This window comes from Macaca mulatta, chromosome 11 (assembly GCF_049350105.2).
Source record: "Macaca mulatta isolate MMU2019108-1 chromosome 11, T2T-MMU8v2.0, whole genome shotgun sequence".
NCBI lineage: Eukaryota > Metazoa > Chordata > Mammalia > Primates > Cercopithecidae > Macaca > Macaca mulatta.
Window position 1 is genome coordinate 132,058,417 of NC_133416.1, and position 19,852 is coordinate 132,078,268.

The 19,852-nt window shown below is 51.4% G+C and overlaps 1 long non-coding RNA gene across 1 annotated transcript in view; it reads right to left on the reverse strand.

Moving 5' to 3' along the window:
- Nucleotides 1–355: 355 nt before the first annotated feature.
- Nucleotides 356–19,852, reverse strand: part of LOC144333204 (uncharacterized) — a 51,383-nt gene continuing 31,886 nt past the window's right edge. The window contains exons 2-4 of the long non-coding RNA XR_013401683.1: nucleotides 5,048–5,135; nucleotides 4,078–4,331; nucleotides 356–3,897 (exon numbers count right to left, since the gene is read on the reverse strand). This is a non-coding gene — a long non-coding RNA (uncharacterized LOC144333204). The remainder of the gene's footprint in view (nucleotides 3,898–4,077; nucleotides 4,332–5,047; nucleotides 5,136–19,852) is intronic.

The window sequence follows — 19,852 nt, forward strand, 5'->3', positions numbered from 1 at the left end:
TGTAGCCATACTGTGGAATACGATGCAGCCATGAAAAAGGAAGGAAATTCTGACACAGGCTACAACATGGATCAGCCTTGAGGACACTGTGCTGACTGAAATAAGCCAGCCGCAAAGGGACAAATACTGTACGATTCAATTTATATACAGGTTGGACTAGTCCAACCTTAGACTAGTCAAATCCATAGAGACAGAAAGTAGAATGGTGAGAGCCACGGGGCTGGCGGGAGCCAGGTGGGGAGTTGGTGTTTAATGGAGACATCTTCAGTTTGGGAAGATGAAAAAATTCTGGAAATGGATGGTAGCGGATGCACAACAATGTGACTGTACTTAATGCCGCCAAACTGTATACTTAAAATTGTTAAAATGGTAAATTTTATTATATATATATATTATCACAATAAGAAAATGCGGCATCCTTATTTTCCACTCCAGTGAACTGTTGTTTAGTTCAAACCCCCAGTCTACCACGTAGTGGGAACCACATTCCCCCCTCTGGGCCTAGTAATCCAGGGAAGGCCTGTGATCCACCTCTGGCCAGAAACATGAGGGAAGTATGCTGGCAGCTCCTGGGGAAAAGGTTTCACTAGAAAATGAGAAGGTTACAGGGAGAGAGGTTTGGTCCCTTTTGCCTCCTTCCCACCTCACCTTCCTGCCTGCCTTTGGATGTCATTGTGGGATGAAGTGATGTCTGCAGCTGTGGCAGCCATCATGCCACCATGAGGAGAGGGCCAAGAGAATTGCAGAGATGCTGGCCCTATATCCTGACACTGAGGAACTAGCGAACCCCTCTGGGCACTGTCTGCTTCTCAGTGTCCTCTGAAATAAACAGTGAATGACCTTATGCTTTATGCCACTGTTAGCCAAGGTTTTTGTTACTTGTAACCAAGTGGCTCCCTAATGGATTCAATACACTCCTGCTTCAGGAACACAGGCTTCCTATGACCCTCAGACGTGCCTGCTCAGGCCTTGCCTCAGGGCCTTTGCACCTGCACCTGCTCAGGCCTTGCCTCAGGGCCTTTGCACCTGCACCTGCTCAGGTCCTGCCTCACGGTCTTTGCACCTGCACCCGCTCAGGTCCTGCCTCATGGTCTTTGCACCTGCACCTGCTCAGGTCCTGCCTCACGGTCTTTGCACCTGCACCTGCTCAGGTCCTGCCCCATGGTCTTTGCACTCGCAGTTCTTGCCTGATATGCTCTTCCCCAGCTCTTGGCTTGGCTCCAGTCTGACAGGATCACCAACAGACCAAGTGATATAGGGTTTGGGACAAGAGCTTTTTTTTTTCTTCTTTGACATAGGGCATCACTCTTTCACCCTGGCTGGAGTGCACTGGCACAGTCACAGCTCCCTGCAGCCTCAGACTCCTGGACTCCAGCAGTCCTCCTGCCTCAGCCTCTCAAGTAGCCAGGACCACAGGCACACAACCATGCCTGGCCAATTTTTAAAAATTTTTCTGTAAAGACAGGGTCTCACTATGCTGCCCAGGCTGATATTACATTCCAGGCCTTAAGCAACCCTCCTGCCTCAGGCTCTCAAAGTGCTGAGATTACAGGTGTGAGCCATTGACAACAGGCTTTGGATCCACCATGCCTGGGTTTGTATCTCAGCTCCTGACAGCTGCGTGGCTATGAGTAAATTGGTCCACGCCTCTGGCCGCAGGCTTGCTAACTGCCGGATGAAGACAGTAGTGCTCTGTGCTTTGTAAAGTAGATGGTGTGAGGCTAAATGCATTATGGGATGTAGGCATGTGCCTGGGACACAGTAAGAGATTAACCAGTCTCTTTCATGGGACTCAGGATGACCCTTTTGCTGGGGAACAGTGAATCATGGCCTGCTGCGGGTCTCTGTCTTGGTGGAGGCTGGCTGGCCCCGCCACAGTCCCAGGGGCTGTGCCACTTTTCCGGCTGACTGACACGGAGGCTGCAGAGGCCTTGGGCTGCCGTCTGGGGAAGAGACATTGATCCAAGGTTGATTTGGGATTTTACCTTCCCTTTCCCCTTAACAGAAGCGCAGAGTGTTTCCTTCAAGCAGGCTCACCAGTTCTCAGCCCAGGCGCGACCTCCCAGCCGGAGAGGAGTCAAGCGTTCCTCTGCTGAGTTCAAGGTCGGCCCCTCTGCGCCGCCAGCGCTCCGGATCCCCTGGAGTGAACCTGAGTCCCAGCGTTGCAGGAAGGTCGTGGTACGCGGGAGGGAGGCTGCCTGCCAGGAGGACAGGCAGAGGCGGGATTTGGGCAGGATCACCTACCGAGGTGCCCACTGCCCTCGGGAATCTAAGAGCAAACAGACAAGACAACCTTGCCGGTGGCCACTAGCCTAGGGTCCCCTGAGGGAGTGCAGGGCAGGGGTGGCAACTTCGATTTCACTAGCAAGGCTGAGCTCTTCTCCCAGCTGTCCAGAAACTGGGCCACCAACCTTAAATCCATTCCCCAGGCACCTCCCAGAGGCCCAGAGAGATTCGGGGAGGATCTTGGAGGCAGTCGCAATGCCCCCACAGAAGTGGGAAGTTCCGGTGGCCTGCTCCGTGAAATCAGGGCAAGTTGGCCCCTTGGCAAGATGGCAAAGCCCTGTGGCAATGAGGACTGTGGGCCCCACCCTGCCTTGTCCACCTGGCCTTCTTCAGTCTCTTCCACTCCCACCCCCAGCCCAGCCACTCTGTGCCGTCCTCTCTTAGGACTTCTAAGACCAACGTCCCTTTCACTCCATCCTCTAGGATGTGATTCTGAGCAACGTTTCCACCCTAAGGAGTGGGGGCCTCTGCTTCTTCTTTAAATAATGAAGTCAAATCCTAATGCAATATGGGAAAAAACAAGGATGTGGGAAATCCTGGGGCCCCCAGAGAACGGAGAGGTGTGGCAGGACCCCCATAGTGGAGGGTATTGAATGCCGAGCAGAAGCCCCTGGATTGGGTTGGGAGGCAGTGGTGAGCCACGCACAAGCTCCACCCTCTGCTCCAGGGACATAGGCTTCCTACAACTCTCAGATGTGCCTGCTCAGGCCTTGCCTCAGGGCCTTCGCGCCTGCACCTGCTCGGGTCCTGCCTCACGGTCTTTGCACTCGCAGTTCTTGTGAGTTCTATGCTCTTCCCCAGCTCTTGGCTTGGCTCCAGTCTGACAGGATCACCTCCTCAAACAAGGCATCCCCAGCAGCCTTTCCAAAGTGGCCCTACCCTTCTCCGCTCTTCCTCATCATCTCATTTCACTGAGTTCGTGTCGTCTCTCACTGCCTGGGATGGCCTTGCCTGTCTGTCTCCGCCCTATCTCCTTTCTGTTATAACCCAGCTCGTAGGACAATAGGATGAACAAATGACGGAGTGAATGAATGATGGAGCTGGGTTTGGGGGTTAATCATAGCAACATGCACGGCAATGTCTGGAGCCTGCAGGATGCCCTCCCCTCCCCCAAAGTCCCTGCCTATTCACACCCTGGGGGCCACTCCCCTGCAGCCCCAGTGTCTGCCTCTGCCCACACTCCAGCTGGGCGGTTCGCTGATGGCCCTGTGCCGGGAACTCCCATTTCTGAGCGAACCCTGTTGTGGTGCTCCCTGCCAGGAGCAGGCAGGAGCTGCAAGGACCCTTCTAAAGGGGCAGGAGGTCAGGATGGGAGGCAGGCATGCTCTTAGCTTCCCACTGGAGAACATTTCAGGGAAGCGACTTTTTGCCTGGAATGCCAAGAGCAGCCTCTCGTCAGAGGCACCAGGGCACCATGGGTCATTGTGCACTGTGAGGTGAGGCCCTGGGGCTGCCTGCAACACCAGTCAGACCCCTCGCCAGCCAGGACAGGAGAGAAGCCTGCAGGCTGGCAGGCTTAGCTAGGAAACGCACTGAGAGGAACCTTCAGAGCTGGAGGGATGACACAGAAGTCCCCAGTGGTCAGCAGCTGGCCATAGGAAGGACCCAGGCCTGCAGGAGAAGTGGGACGGGGTGGTCTAAGTCCTTGTAACAGATGGCATTTTCCAGAGACAGCCTCTGCAATCTCTCCCATCCCACAAGATATTCTTCCCATACGACCTTTCCCTCCCACTGCTGGAGGGCGGGGCTTATGTTCTCTCCCTCCTGAATCTGAGCATGTTCATGACTCACTCATAACTAACAGAATGTGGCAGAAGAGATGCTGCGTGACATCCAAGGCTAGGTCACAGAAGGTGATGCAGGTGCATTTGTGCTATAGCCCTGAGATGCTGTGTAAGCATCTGACTGTCCAGGGCCGCCATGTTACGAGGAAGTCCAAGGAGCCTGAAAGGAGGCTGTGGGTTGGTGTGGCAGACAGTCCAGATAGGTCCCAGCCCCCAGCCAGCTCCAACTGCCAAACAGGCACTTCCAGAAGGCCCTGGCATCTTGGAACAGAGACAAGACATCTGTGCTGTGCCTTGTGTGATTCTGAGCCATAGGATCTGTGAGCATTATACGATGGCTGCTGGGCACCCTAACGTTTTGGGGGGTTTCCTTACACAGCACAAGTACCCTGGCAACTCTGGCTCCGCCTCTGGCCGGGCGTTCTCACTGGGCTCCCTGCCTTCCTCCACCCACCCAGCCAGCAGGTCAGGCCCTCCCCTGTTTAGAACTCCTCAGTGTCAGCCTGGCTTTGCTGCTTTCCCTAGGGGCAGGAAATGAGCCTTTCATCAAATTTCATAACAAGGCTCTTTGCCGCCCTCTCACCCACCCGGTGAGAGAATTAAATCTCAGAGAGGTTCCAAGAGGCCACCTTCTCTGCCCAAGGTTGAAATGACCAGAGTAGACTTAAGCCTTGTATGGTACAGGCTTCTGTGGCCTTTCATTGTTGCTGGTCATTGCAGATGACAATCACAGCCACATGAGCACACAGCAGCAGCAATGACATAGACGTCCCGCCGTGGCAGCCGCTAGATATGCACTTCTCATGCGCCTCATCTGCCTACGCTCATGGTCCACACTGATGTGGGTCTTGGAGGCAATCCCTTACCAAGTGTAGGCAAGGGAGTCTGCAATAGTCAGGAAAGGCCAGGTTATACTGTGGTAACAAACAACCCCGTGATTTCAACAGCTCAACATGCAGAGGTTTCTTGTCACTCACACTGTATGTCCATTGTAAGCGGGCCTGGGCTCTGCTCCATGTTGTCCTCACAGCAGGACCCAGCCACCTGCTGGAACATCACTGGCCACTGTGACAGAAGGAAAGAGAGCTCTGGAAAGTCTTGCACTGGCCAGTGTGTGCCCAGCCTGGATCCATCACTTCCACTCACACTCATGCAGTCCCCCCTACCCACCAAGGGTGGGGAAGTGCCCGGAAAAGAACTGGAACACTGATGAACAGCCCCGTGATGGTCTGCCAAGGCACAGTGGCTGCTTCCTGGCTCCGGCATCCCCAAGGCCTCAACCAGCTGTTCCTCCCTCCCCACCCCCACACCCCGCCCAGCTCTGCCATCTCCCCCTGGCGCACTAGGAAGGAGGGGCACTCGCCTTCACAGAACCCACCTGTGGTAGGCAGACTAACAGCCCCCCAAAAATGTCCATATCCCACTCCCCAGAACCTGAGTGCATTGCCAGGGCCACCGTGACAAAGCACCACAGACGGGTTGGGGTTAGAGCAGGTGGGGAATGCTAAACAACCGAAATGCCTTCTGAGTCTAGAAGTCTAAGATCAAGGTGTCAGCAGGGTTGGTTCACTCCAAGGCCTCTCTCCTTGGCTTGCAGATGGCCGTCTTCTCCGTGTCTTCACACGGACTTTTCTGGGTATGCCTATGCCCTCATCTCCTCTTCTCATAAGGACACCAAAGCAGGGCATGATGGCACATGCCTGTAATCCCAGCACTTTGGGAGGCTGAAGTGGGAAGATCACTTGAGCCCAAAAGTTCAAGACTAGCCTGGATAACATAGCAAGATCCCATCTCTTTAAAATGTTTTTTAAAAAATTAGATGTGGTAGTGTGTGCTTATAGTCCCCAGCTATTCAGGATGCTGAGGTAGGAGGATTGCTTGAATCCAGGGGTTCAAGGCTGCAGTGTGCTGTGGTGGTGCCACTGCACTCCAGGCTGGGCCATGGAGTGAGACCCTGACTCAAAAAAAAGGACACCAGGACTATTGGAGTAGGGCTCAACGTAACGAACCCATGTTAACGTCATCACCTCTTTAGAGACTTGGTCCTCGAATACAGTTCCGTTGTGAGATACTGGGGCGTGAGAGCTTTAGGATGTGAGTTTGGAGTGGGAGACACGATTCAACACACGGTAAAGGGGCTCACGGTGAAGGGGCTCACGGTGAAGGGGCTCCTGCAGATGGGATGAAGTTATGGATTTTGCCATGGGGAGATTATCTTGGATGATCGAGGGGCCCAATATCATCGCAAAGATCCTTATAGGAGGGAGGCAGGAGGGTCAGAATAGGAGAAGGTGGAAGAGAAGAACAGATAGTGGAAACAGAAGTCAGGGCGATTCGGCCACCAGCCAAGGAGTGTGGCAGCCTCAAGAAGTTGCAAGAGGAAAGGGAATGGAGCCTGCTCTGGACCCTCCAGAAGGAACCAGCCCTGCCAGTGCCCTGACCTCAGCTCCACAAGATCCACTGGGAACTTCTGCCCTCCAGAACGGGGAGATAACAATTTTGTGTTGCTTTACGCCTCTATGTTTGTGGCGATTTGTTCCAGCAGCAATAGGAAACTGACACATCCAAATGCCTGCCTTTACAGAAAGCTTCCGAACCCACTCTTGCCTTGGTTGGCAAACTTCTGCCCTCCACACTCCTCCTCCTCTGTGCTGGGTGGGGACAACTCCTTCACTGGGGTCAGGTTGCCCCAGAGCCTGTCTCCTGGACTTGCAGGCTTTTCCCTTCAACCTCAGCACCTCGAGGGCCAGAGGCCACCACCTCTTCCCTGCAGTGGGGAAGAGCCAGCCTGCAGGGTGGATCCTAAATACAATAGGTCTGTGACCACACATGGCCCCACCCCGGGGGCCCAGGCCCTGCTGACCTTCCCACCCCGGGTCACACCCAGCTGCTTCCTCAAAGCCACAGTCCCTTCCTCCAGCCCAGCCTTTGCCCTGGCCCTTTCCTCTTCTGCTCCTGGTGCGCCTGACTCATCCAGCCAGTTCCAGCTCAGAAATCTCCTGGGGGAGCCTGGTCCAGCCCCGTTCCATTCACCCCGCCCTGCCGGCTTCATTTCATTTCATGCACTCAGTAGACAGGCACCGGCTCTCCTCTGTTCTCCTCTGAAAGGCACAGGCACAGTCCTCACCTCAGGACCTCCGGAAGCTGACAATTGGTCGGTGGGAGCGGGGTAGGGGATTGCGGCGGGGAGCCTATGACATGTTTTAATGAAGTGTAGACATTTTAAATATACAATTCAAGACTTTTAAAAAAATCTTATGTACATATGTTTTTAGAGACAGGGTCTCACGCTGTGGCCCAGGTTGGAGTGCAGTGACACCTTCGTAACTCACTGCAGCCTCGAACGCCTGAGCTAAAGCAATCCTCCCGCCTCAGCCTCCCAGCCTCCCAAGCAGCTGGCACTGCAGATGTGCACCATCATACTCAGCTAATTTAAAAAAAAATTTTTTTAGAGATGGAGTCTTGCTGCGTTGCCTTGGCTGGTCTCAAACTTTTGGGCTAACACAATCCTCCCACCTCAGGCTCCCAAGGCATTGAAATCACAGGCATGAGCCACTGCCCCCAGCCGTGGGACTTCTGATGAACCTGTGCCATGCAGCCATCACACCCATCAACACGGAGGCCTTTTCCCGCATCCCCGAGCTCCTTTCCCAGCCAGTCGCTCCCACCCCCACCCTCGATCGGCCTGAAATGTGAGGGGAGCTTTATCCTTTCAGGAGTTTGCTCTTGATGGAATCCTGCGCCGAGAACTCTCCAGGCCTGGCTTCCTTCCCTTTGCACAGGGCCCAGCAAAATACAGGTCCCCAGGGCCAGATCTGGCCTGCTGCCTGGTTTGTAGGACCTGCAGGCCAAGAATGGTTTTTACTTTTGTTTGTTATGTTTTAAAAAATAATGAATAGACTTTTTAAAATACAGTTTTTTGTTTACAGAAAAATTGAGTAGACAGTGTAGAGAATTCCACATGCACGCACACTCAGTTTCCCACCCTGGTACACAGTTTCCCCTGTTATTCATATCTTGCATTTGTGTGGTACACTTGTTACAATTAATGAATCAATATTGATACAGTACTATGAACTATAGTCCCTAGTTTACACTGGGGGTCACTCTTGGAGTTGTAGAGTTGTATAGGTTTTAAGAAATGTACCGTCCGGGCGCAGTGGCTCATGCCTGTAATCCCAGCACTTTGGGTGGCCGAGGCGGGCAGATCACGAGGTCAGGAGTTCGAGACCAGCCTGACCAACATAGTGAAACCCCTTCTCTACTAAAAATACAGAACTTAGCTGGGTGTGGTGCGGGCGCCTGTAATTCCAGCTACTCGGGAGGCTGAGGCAAGAGAATCGCTTGAACCCGGGAAGCAGAGGTTGCAATGAGCTGAGACCTCGCCACTGTACTCTAGCCTGGGTGACAGAGCGAGAGTCTGTCTCGAAAATAAAAATAAAAATAAAAATAAATGTACCATGACATAGTCACCATTTAAGTATCATGCAGAGATTCACTGCCCTAAAAGCCCTCTGGGCTCCATCTTTTCATCCCTCTCTCCCTCTCCCCAGTCCCCTGGCAGCCACTGATCTTTCTCCTGTCTCTATAGTTTTGCCTTTTCCAGAATGTCATACAGTTGGAATCATAGCATGCAGCCTTTCAGAATGGCCTCTTTCACTTAGTAATATGCATTTAAGTTTCTTCCATGTCTTTTGGGGGCTTGAGAGCTCACATCTTTTTATCACTGAGTAATAGTCCACTGTCTGGATGTGCCACAGTTTGTTCATTCAGTCATCTTTTTTTTAAAAAAAATTTTATTTATGTATTTCTTTTTCAGATGGAGTCTCGCTCTGTCACCCAGGCTGGAGTGCAGTGGCACGATCTCGGCTCACTTCAACCTCCGCCTCCTGGGTTCAAGCGATTCTCCTGCCTCAGCCTCCAAGTAGCTGGGATTACAAGTGCGTACCACCACTCCCAGTTAATTTTTGTATTTTTAGTAGAGGCGGAGTTTCACCATGTTGCCCAGGCTGGTCTCAAACTCCTGGCCTGAAGGGATCCACCTGCCTCGGCCTCCCAAAGTGCTGGGATTACAGGCATGAGCCACTGGGCTCCAACCCTATTCAGCTGTTGAAGAGCACCTTGTGGCTTCCAGTTTCCGGCGATCATGACCATAGCTGCTATGAACATCCATGTGCAGGTTTCTGCATGGCTGTGTGTTTTCAAATCACTTTGGTAAATACCTGGAAGCGTGATTGCTGGATAGTACACTAAGACCATGGCTAGCTTTCTAAGAAACCAGCAAACTGTCTTCCACAGTTGTTTAACCATTCTACATTCCCACCAGCAGTGAAGGAGCGTTCCTGGGCTTTTGCATTTTATAGTGGTTGAAAAAAACAAAAGAAGAATATTTCATGACACATACAAATGATATGAGATTTAACTTTTAGTGGCCATAAATAGAGTTTTGTTTGTTTGTTTTGAGACAGAATCTCACTTTGGCACCCAAGCTGGAGTGCAGTGGTGTGAACATTGGCTCACTGCAGCCTCGACCTCCTGGGCTCAAGCAATCCTACCTCAGCCTCCTGAATAGCTGGGACTATAGGCATGTGCCAACATACCTGGCTAATTTTGTATTTTTTTGTAGAGACAGGGTCTCTATGTTACCCAGGCTGGTCTCAAACTCCTGGGCTCAAGCAACCTTCCCACCTTGGCTTCCCAAAGTGCTGGGATTATAGGCGTAAGTTGCCGCCCCCGGCCATAAATAAAGTTTTATTAGGACACAGCCATGCTCATTCATCTGTGTATTGGGTATGGCTGCTTTCATGCTACACAGGTAGAGTTGAGAGGCTTAAAAAAGAGACTGGAGGCCTGCAAAGCCAAAGATGTTTGACTCAGCCCTTTGTTTTTGGGGGGCTTTGTTTGTTTGTTTGTGACAGAGTCTCACTCTGTCACCCAGGCTGGGGTGCAGTGGCACGATTTTGGATCACTATAACCTCCACCTCCCAGGTTCAAGTAATTCTGTTGCCTCAGCCTCCCAAGTAGCTGGTATTACAGGTACCTGCCACTACGCCTGGCTAAGTTTTGTATTTTTAGTAGAGACAGGGTTTCACCATGTTAGCTAGGCTGGTCTTGAACTCCTGAACTCCAGTGATCCACCCGCCTCGACCTCTGAAAGTGTTGGGATTACAGGTATGAGCCACTGCGCCCCGGGCTGACCCAGCCCTTTGGATAGAAGAGCTGTGCCAGCCCCTGCCTCAGCATGGTGGTTCTGGGAGTCATCCACGGCGCTGTGTGTATCAATGGGTTATCCCTTTCTAGTGCTGAGTGGGACTCCATGGCATGGCTACACAACCATGTATCTGTTCAGCTGATGGACATTTGGGCTGTTCCCAGTTTTTAGCTATTATGAATAAAGCTGCTAGGAGCGTTTGTCTGCTGGAATATGTAGGGCACGTGCCTTTGCTTCTCTTGGGTGAATACCTAGGAGTGGAATTGCTAGGTCAGGACGCGCCACGTTGCACTTCGTGTCATATTATCATGTCTCGAGGATACTATTTCTAACCAGTGCCCTTTTATCCCAGGAATTATTTGCCCCCTTCCCCATGCCTTCTGCCAAACTAGACTGTGTGCCATCCATTGCCCAGGGGAGGAAAAGTAGGAGAGAAAAGCATAACAAATGTTACTCAGTTTCAGAAGCCAGCGCTTTCGAATTCCAAGAATCTGGGCTTTTGAGCTGCAAAACCTCAGCCAGGAAGAGTTCCAGATATCAATTTTATGGCAAAAACAATAGATTTGGGGGTAGGGGGGAAGGGATATGTGTAACGATGAAAGAGCCAGACTGCAGGCGGAGATGATGGCTTTCCTGGGCTGGGTGAGAGAAGCAGGCTGTGGGCAGAGACCACTCGCCTCCATCAGAATCTGCTCTCCTCTCCTTTGGGAAAACAGCAAGACAGAGTTTCCCAGCCTCCTGCGCCATTAGCAGTGGCCATGGGGCCAAGCTCTGGGCAATGGAAATTGAGTGAAGTGACGTGGGCCCCTTGCAGGCCTGACCCTCCAAGCCTCCCCTGTGTGCTCCTGGGTCCCTTCCTTTTCCACCAAGTGGAAGCTGTTACAGCATTGAAGCTCTGGGGCGTGGTGGGACCCCAGGATGGCAGGAACCCTCCTCTACCCAAACGCCCACACTGACCATCAACTGTTACACAGGGAAGAGACTCTGCTGTGTTAAGCCACCAGAGTGAGCCTCTGTACATCAAGGTACTGAACCTAAATCTCACTGGGTCAGATGGGAAACGTTGAGAGGGTGTAGCCACGTTTCGCTTCCAGCAATTATAGCTCTGTGGGAATGTGAGAGGTGTGTGAACCAGAGCAGCTCCATCTTGAACAGGGGCCGGGTAAAATGAGGCCGAGACTTACTAGGCTGCATTCCCAGACAGTGAAGGCATTCTAAGTCACAGGATGAGATAGGAGGTCAGGACAAGATACAGGTCATAAAGACCTTGCTGCTAAAACAGTTTGCAGTAAAGAAGTCCGCAGAGATCACGAGGTCAGGAGATCGAGACCATCCTGGCTGACACGGTGAAACCCCGTCTCTACTAAAAAATACAGAAAACTAGCCGGGCGAGGTGGCGGGCGCCTGTAGTCCCAGCTACTGGGGAGGCTGAGGCAGGAGAATGGCGGGAACCCGGGAGGCAGAGCTTGCAGTGAGTTGAGATCCGGCCACTGCACTCCAGCCTGGGCGGCAGAGCGAGACTCCATCTCAAAAAAAAAAAAAAAAAGAAAAGAAAAAAAAAAAAGAAGTCCGCAGAAACCCACCAAAACCAAGATGACCACGAGAGTGACCTCTGGTCGTCCTCACTGCTACACTCCCATCAGTGCCCTGACAGTTTACAAACGCCATGGCAACATCAGGAAGTCACCCTGTATGGTCTAAAAAGGGGAGACATGAATAATCCACCCCTTGTTTAGCATATCATCAAGAAATAACCATAAAAATGGGCAACCAGCAGCCCTCAGGGTGCTCCGTCTATGGAGTAGTCATCCTTTTATTCCTCTACTTGCCTAATAAACTTGCATTTGCTTTGAACTGTGGACTCACCCTGAATGCTTTCTTGCACGAGATCCAAGAACCCTCTCTTGGGGTCTGAATTGGGACCCCTTTCCTGTAACAGAAATATGGACCAATGTGGCCAGAAACCCTGAGTTTCCCAGAAAAGCTGGAAGTTTAGATGCAAAACATCCTCCTTGTTAAATGGTGACAACTCATTCAAATGGTATAAAATAGGCCAGGCATGGTGGCTCATGCCTGTAATCCCAGCACTTTGGGAGGCCAAGGTGGGAGGATCACTTGAGGTCAGGAGTTCGAGACCAGCATGGCCAACATGGTGAAACCCCATCTCTACTAAAATTACAAAAATTAGCTGGGTGTGGTGGCGCATAACTGTAATCCCGGCTACTTGGGAGGCTGAGGCAGGAGAATCACTTGAACCGGGGATGCGGAAGTTGCAGTGAGCCGAGACTGCACCACTGCACTCCAGCCTAGGTGACAGAGTAAGACTCTGTCTCAAAAAAAAAAAAAAAAAAAAGGTATAAAATGGATTGTGCTGGCTCAATTCAACACATCAAGGGCTGGATTTGCCTCTGAGTCCCCAGTTTGTAACCTCTCTCCATTTATTTAGTTAGTAAGCATTTACTGGGTGCTTACTATGTGCCACGCACAATTCTAGGCCCTGGACAAAACAGATAAGGCACCTGGAAAGAGGGTGGGAGAAGAGGAATTCCCCAGCAGGGACTCCCAGGGATGGAGGTGATGGGCAGTCTCGGCCGTGGGGCGCCCCTCTGCCATGCGAACCCCCACACCGCCCTGGGTTGGTGGACAGGGCTGCGGGGCCCTTTTGTTCTCACCCAGTCTCTCTGTACTATGCAAACCTCCCTCTCCTGGAGCTAAGGGGCTCTGCTGGGCAGCCCAGAAGCCTCTAGGCCTTTCCAGAGATTTACTGGGAAAAACTTTCCCTTGCTATTGCTCAGAAACATTAAACTCCCAGCCGCTCGCTAATTACTGTGCCCTTGAGCAAAAATGTTAATCTAAAAAACATAAAATTATAATGACTTTCTTGACATAATTGGAACAAACAAGATGAGCAGGCAGGCAGCAAGCAGCAGGGGCGCTGGCATCAGCACCCCACCACCTTGCTGGCCTGGGGGCAGGGAACACACCTGGGTGGGAGGGGTAGGGCCCCCCCGCCACCGCAGGCAAGACTCATGGCCTTGCCAGGGGGCTGAGCGGTTCAGTTGGGTCTGCTCTGGCTTTGACTGAAGACTCATCCTAGATCTTGGCATGGGGACAGCCAGCCTGGGTGGGAATCCTGCCTCTTATTGTGGGTCCCCAGGACAGTGATTTCCCTCTCTGTTCGCCCATTCCCTCATCCATGAAATGGGGCTAACAGCGTGTCCAGCACCTAGAGTTCTCCACGTCATCTGCTTGTAAATGCTGAGCTTAACACACAGCAAGCACTCAGCAAACAATTACTGCTGTGAGTGAAGCGAATCTCCTCCAGGCCCATCTGAGGTGAGAGGAGAGGCTGGGGAGAGGGAGGACACCCTTCCAGCACACCCTGGTCCTTCCTCCCCCTCCTCTCTTTGCACAGGCCTGTCCCATGCCCAGCTTTAGCCGTTAGGCCCTTATTTGAGAGGAAGCTCCCACACTCCTGCCTGGCTGGCTGGCTGAGCAACCAGTGAGTTGGATTCCAGAGATCCCGGAGCCTGCGAGGAGGAGGAGGAGGAGGAGGACACAGAGGCTGGGGATCACATGATAAAAGATGCCCAAGAGACTTCATAAACGAACAGCCCACCCCTTCTTGTCTCAGTTGATAAGATGGTGGGTGAGTGGGGCCAGCTCAGGGCTCATGCATTCATCCCCAGAACCCCTGCCCATACCCCGAGAGCTCACACACCCACACCCAGACCTGTGTGCTTATGCACACACTTCTAGAGCTCTCACACACAGACACCCACACCCAGACCTGTGTGCTTATGCACACACCCATACCTGTGCACACACCCCCAGAGCTCATACTCACCCACCCAGACCTGTACATACCCCCAGAGCCCAAGCACACACCCCAGATCTCACACACACAGCCCAGAGCCCACACACACACTCCAGAGTCTACAAACACACCCCAGAGCCCACACACACACACCAGAGCCCAAGCACACACCCCAGATCTCACACACACACACCCCAGAGCCCATGCACACACCCCAGAACCTCTCGTGGCCGCCCTTTGCCTGGAGCTCTCTGATTGGATAGTTATAACTGTTAGTATGCTTTGGGCTGCAAGTAACAGAAAACTTAACTCAAAAATGGCTTTAACCAGGGGTCAACAAACTGCTGCTTATGGTCTGGCTCCTTTTTTTTGTTAATGAGGGTTTATAGGAACACAGTTTCTATAGAACCCATCCATTTCTATTGCTGATGGCTGCTTTCACACTACAACGGCAAGTTAAGTCATTGCAATAGAGACCATGTGATCTGGAAAGCCTAAAATATTTAATGTCTGCCCTTTACAGAAAATTTTCATCAACCTCTGGCTTAGCAATAAGGAAGACATATTACTTCATATGATGAATGCTCAGAATGAAGGTGGCATATTAGTTATCTCTGACTACACAACAAATCACCCCCAAACTTGGAGGATTAGAGCAACCAGAATCATTCCCTACCTCACGGTTTCTGGGGGTAAGATCTCGGGAGTGGTTTCACAGGGTGGTTTGAGCTCTGGATCTCTTGGAGGGTGCAGTCAGAGGGGCTGGTGGCTGGCAGTGTCAATCTAGCTGCCGTCTTCATTTATAGTCTGACACCTGGGCTGGGCAGACTCAAACAGCTGGTCCTCCCCGGGCGTCGCTCTCCTGCTTGTGTGTTCATTTCAGCATGGTGGCTTCAGGAAAGCCAGACGTCTTTACTGCAGTTCATGGGGGTCCCTTGAGCGTGTCCCAAGATAGATCCAAGGCGAGGCCATATCACTTTTTTTTTTTGAGACGGAGTGTCACTCACTCTGTCACCCAGGCTGGAGAGCAGTGGTGCCACCTCAGCTCACTGCAACCTGCGCCTCCCAGGCTCAAGCAATTATCTTGCTTCAGCCTCTCGGGTAGCTGGGATAACAGGTGCATGCCACCACACACCTGGCTAATTTTTGTATTTTTAGTAGAGACAAAGTTTCACTCTGTTGGCCAGGCTGGTCTCAAACTCCTGACCTCAAGTGATCTGCTTGCCTCAGTCTCCCAAAGTGCTGGGATTACAGGCGTGAGCCACCGTGCCTGGCCATATCACTTTTAATGACCAAGCCTCAGAACTCGTGCAGACACTTCCACCACACCCAGTGGTTGAGGTTATCACAAAAGTCCATCCAGGTTCAAGAGGAGGAGACCAAGACCCACCTGTTGAGTTCTTCAACCTCACCAAGAATCCAGGACCTTTTCACCTTTCTGCTCTGCTGACTTTGCTCTGTGCCCCGTGGTTACAAAATGGCTGTTGCAGATTCGACATTTTAGGCAGACACAGCAATGTCCAGTGGAAGAAGAGAGAACTGCCATGATCTCTCATTTGTCTCCAGTATTTTTACTGAAATACAAAATACAGCCTGGGTGCGGTGGCTCACACCTGTAATCCCAGCACTTTGGGAGGCCAAGGCAGACGGATCACTGGAGTTCAGGAGTTCAAGACCAGCCTGGCCAACATGGTGAAACCCCATCTCTACTAAAAATACAAAAATTAGCCGGATGTGGCGGCACACGCCTGTAGTCACAGCTACTCGGCAGGCTGAGGCAGGAGAATCACTTGAACCAGGGAGGCAGAGGTTGCAATGAGATGAGATCGAGCCACTGCACTACAGCCTGGGTGACAGAGTGAGACTCCATCTCAAAAAAAAAAAAAAAAAAAGAGTACATAGATCATAAGTGCACAGAGCAATGCATTTCCAAAGGTAAGCACGTCCGTGTAGCCAACTCCCAGATGAACATGACCAGAAAAGAAGCACCCAGAAACCCCTCTGCTCCCCCTCAGCCACTACCTTTGCCACAATGGCCGAATCTTGGCTGTCTGTGCTTTCGATAGAAATGGAACCCTACACACGTGTGCTTGTGTGCCTAGCTTTTCTTGCTGATGTGCCTACCTGCTTTTCTTGCCCTCACTACATTATGAACTTCCTCATACAAACACTACGCAGTTGAGTACAGCTGCAGGTAGCTCTTTTTCATTGCCACATAACGTTTCACTGTGAGACAGCTGATTTATTTATCCATTCTCCTGTTGATAGACATCTGGGTTGTTTGGCAATTATGATGAAGGCTGCAGTTAATGTCCTCCTCGTGTGTGTCTTGTTTTAGATGTATAGACGCACTGGCTGTATCACAAGGAATGAAATTGCAGGGTCAAAGAGTAGACAAAGTTCAGATGTAGTAGGAACTTCCTGTTTCCAAAGTGGCTGACAATGTCCCTGGCTCCAAGCTTGGAAACCCAGCCCCCCATACTGGGACACTCACACTGTGCACAGTCTCCTGCCCCAGGGTCAGAACCACTCCCACCTGTTGCTTTCTGCCTTCTGTGGCCCTGAGATGGTACTTCCAAGATAAGCTGTCAATACCAAACCTTGTCACCTCCCAAGACAACAGGGCTGTCAATGACATCATCTCAACAACAGAATTTCTAACTTGCAGGTTTTAAAAGGGGGTTAGCTTTTAGGACCATAAAAATGTGCTTATTGCAAAATATTGGCAAAACTTACAAGTTTAAAGAAGGAAATAAAAATAAAGATCTGTCCCCTCATTCTGGTCTAACAACCTCCACACGTAACCACCCGTGGTGTTCACCTTGCCCGCTGCCTAGACAGAGCCAATTCATCAAGACAGGGGAATTGCAATAGAGAAAGAGTAATCCATGCAGAGCTGGCTGTGCAGGAGACTGGAGTTTTACCATTACTCAAATCAGTCTCCCCGAGCATTCAGTGAGCAGAGCTTTTAAGGATAACTTGGTGGGTGGGGAGAAGCCAGTAAGCCAGGAGTGCTGGTTGGTCAGAGATGAAATCACAGTGAGCCAGGAGTGCTGATTGGTCAGGGATGAAATCGTGGGGAGTTGAAGCTGTCTTCTTGAGCTGAGTCAGTCCCTGGGTGGGGGCCACAAGATCAGACCAGCCAATTTATCAATCTGGGTGGTGCCAGCTGAGCCATCAAGTGCAGGATCTGCAGAATATCTCAAGCACTGATCTTAGGAGCAGTTTATGGAGGGTCAGAATCTTGTAGTCTTCAGCTGCGTGACTCCTAAACCATAATTTTTAATCCTGTGGCTAATGTTAGTCCTATAAAGGCAATCTAGTTCCCAGGCAAGGAGGAGGTCTGTTTTGGGAAAGGGCTGTTACCGTCTTTGTTTAAACTCTAAACTAAGTTTCTCCCAAAGTTAGCTCAGCCTAAGCCCAAGAACGAACAAGGACAGCTTGGAGGTTAGAAGCAAGATGGAGTTGGTTCAGTTAGATCTCTTTCACTGTCTCAGTCATAATTCCACAAAGGCGGTTTCACACTGACATTTTAGTGCATTTCCTTCCCATCTTTTTTCTCCTCACATATAGACACACGATTGCAGCTAACTTTTATAACATATTATGTTCCAGGCACTACTTTTTTTTTTTTTTTTTTTGAGACGGAGTCTGGCTCTGTCGCCCAGGCTGGAGTGCAGTGGCTAGATCTCGGCTCACTGCAAGCTCCGCCTCCCGGGTTCACGCCATTCTCCTGCCTCAGCCTCCCGAGTAGCTGGGACTACAGGCGCCCGCCACCTCGCCCGGCTAGTTTTTTTTTTTTTTTTTTTGAGTAGAGATGGGGTTTCGCCGTGTTAGCCAGGATGGTCTCGATCTCCTGACCTCGTGATCCGCCCGTCTCGGCCTCCCAAAGTGCTGGGATTACAGGCTTGAGCCACCGTGCCCGGCCTAGGCACTACTTTTTTTAACCCATTTAATTTATATCAACTTATTTATTTTTTCATAACACTCCATTCAAATGACTACTACTATTATTATTATTATGAATTTTTTTTGAGACAGGGTCTTGCTGTTACCCAGGCTGGAGTGCAGTGGTGTGATCTCGGCTCACTGCAACCTCCGCCTCCTAGGTTCAAGCAAATCTTGTGCCTCAGCCTCTTTAGTAGCTGGGATTACGTGTGCCCACCGCCATGCCTGGCTAATTTTTTATTTTTACTAGAGACGAAGTTTCACTTTGTTGGCCAGATTGGTCTCGAACTCCTGACCTCAAGTGATATGCCCACCTCGGCCTCCCAAAGTGCTGTGATTAGTGATGTGAGCCACCGTGCCTGGCCCAAATGACTACTATTGTTATTCTCACTTTACAGATGAGGAAAAAGAGGCTCAGAGAGGTGGTGACTTGCCTAAGGTCACACAGCTCTAGAGCAACGATTTTGCTTTTAACAACTGCACGGTACGTCCCTCCAGTCTTGTTCTTACTCACCTGGAATCAGGAAGATGGAGAACAGCATTGATCATGGGTTTAGGAGTCACAGCTTTAGAGCCTTGGAGGTGCCCAACTTCCCAGATCCCCAGGCTCAGGCTCCAAGGGTGCCTCCTGCTCTCTGTTCACGTGTCTGACTCTGGGGGGCCTAGCCCCAGGACACTGATCATGGGGAACCACCTGACCTCCTCGCCACCCCCACCCCTGTCCCAGTGCCCCAGCAGAAAGGAGCCAGGTTGGGCATTTACCTGTCCACAGCCAGGTGCCTTCCAGCTCAGCCGCTGAAGATAAAAATCTATTAGCTGCCAAGAGGATTGCTGGGAAAAGCCAAGCCATGATTCATAGGGTAATAAATAGAAAGACAGTCCCGGCCCCGGGGCTGCGTCTTCCTTGCATGCTGACCCTGCATCTGTGGCACTTCCCAGCCACCCCAGGGGCATGCTGGCACCTAGGGTAGGCTGTGGTAGGCTCACTCTTGTGCTCTAAGAGCTGGCCTCCCGGAAACCACGGGGGAGTCTCTGGTGCGTCTACAGGAGACCTGCCCCGCCCAGCGCCCACATTCCTTCACTCCCAGGTCAGCATCCCGGGGCCTCCGTGTCCTTGTCTGGACAGTGGGTGTAAAGAAGCCACATTTCATCACAACAAAGCCACCACTGATGTCAGCTGCACCATGTTTTGTCCTGTTATGGTCTGAATGTTTGTGTCCCCAACATATGTTGAAATCCCAACTCCTAAGTTGATGGGTTAAGGAGATGGCGCCTTTGTGGGGGTGATTCAGTCATGAGGATGAGCCTTTATGAGTGGGATTAGTGCCCTTATAACAGAGGACCTCATGAGCCCCCCGTCCCTTCCACCGCGTGAGGACACATGGGAAGACGGCCATCCATAAGCCAGAAAACGAACCCTTCCCGGACACTCAATCTGCTTTGATCTCAGACTTCCCAGCCTCCAAAACTGCGACAAATAAGTTTCTACTGTTCATAAGCCACCCAGTCTATGGTATTTTGTTGTAGTGACCTCCAGGACGTCCCTAGGAGTTGGTGCTGCCAACTGGTGTTAAAAAGAATTAAGACAAAAGTGAAGGATGGGGAAGAGCCAGCCAAGCAGACATCTGGGGGAAAGGCGTGCCAGGCCGGGGGACAGCAAGGGCAAAGCCCTGCGGCCGAAACAAGTCAGTGTGTCCGAAGCACAGAGGGAAAGCTGTTGGGAACGGAGCAGAAGGGATAGAAGAGAGGTCACTGAGAAGATGGAGGGGTGGGTGGGGCCTAGAAAGTCATGGTAATTCATGCAGA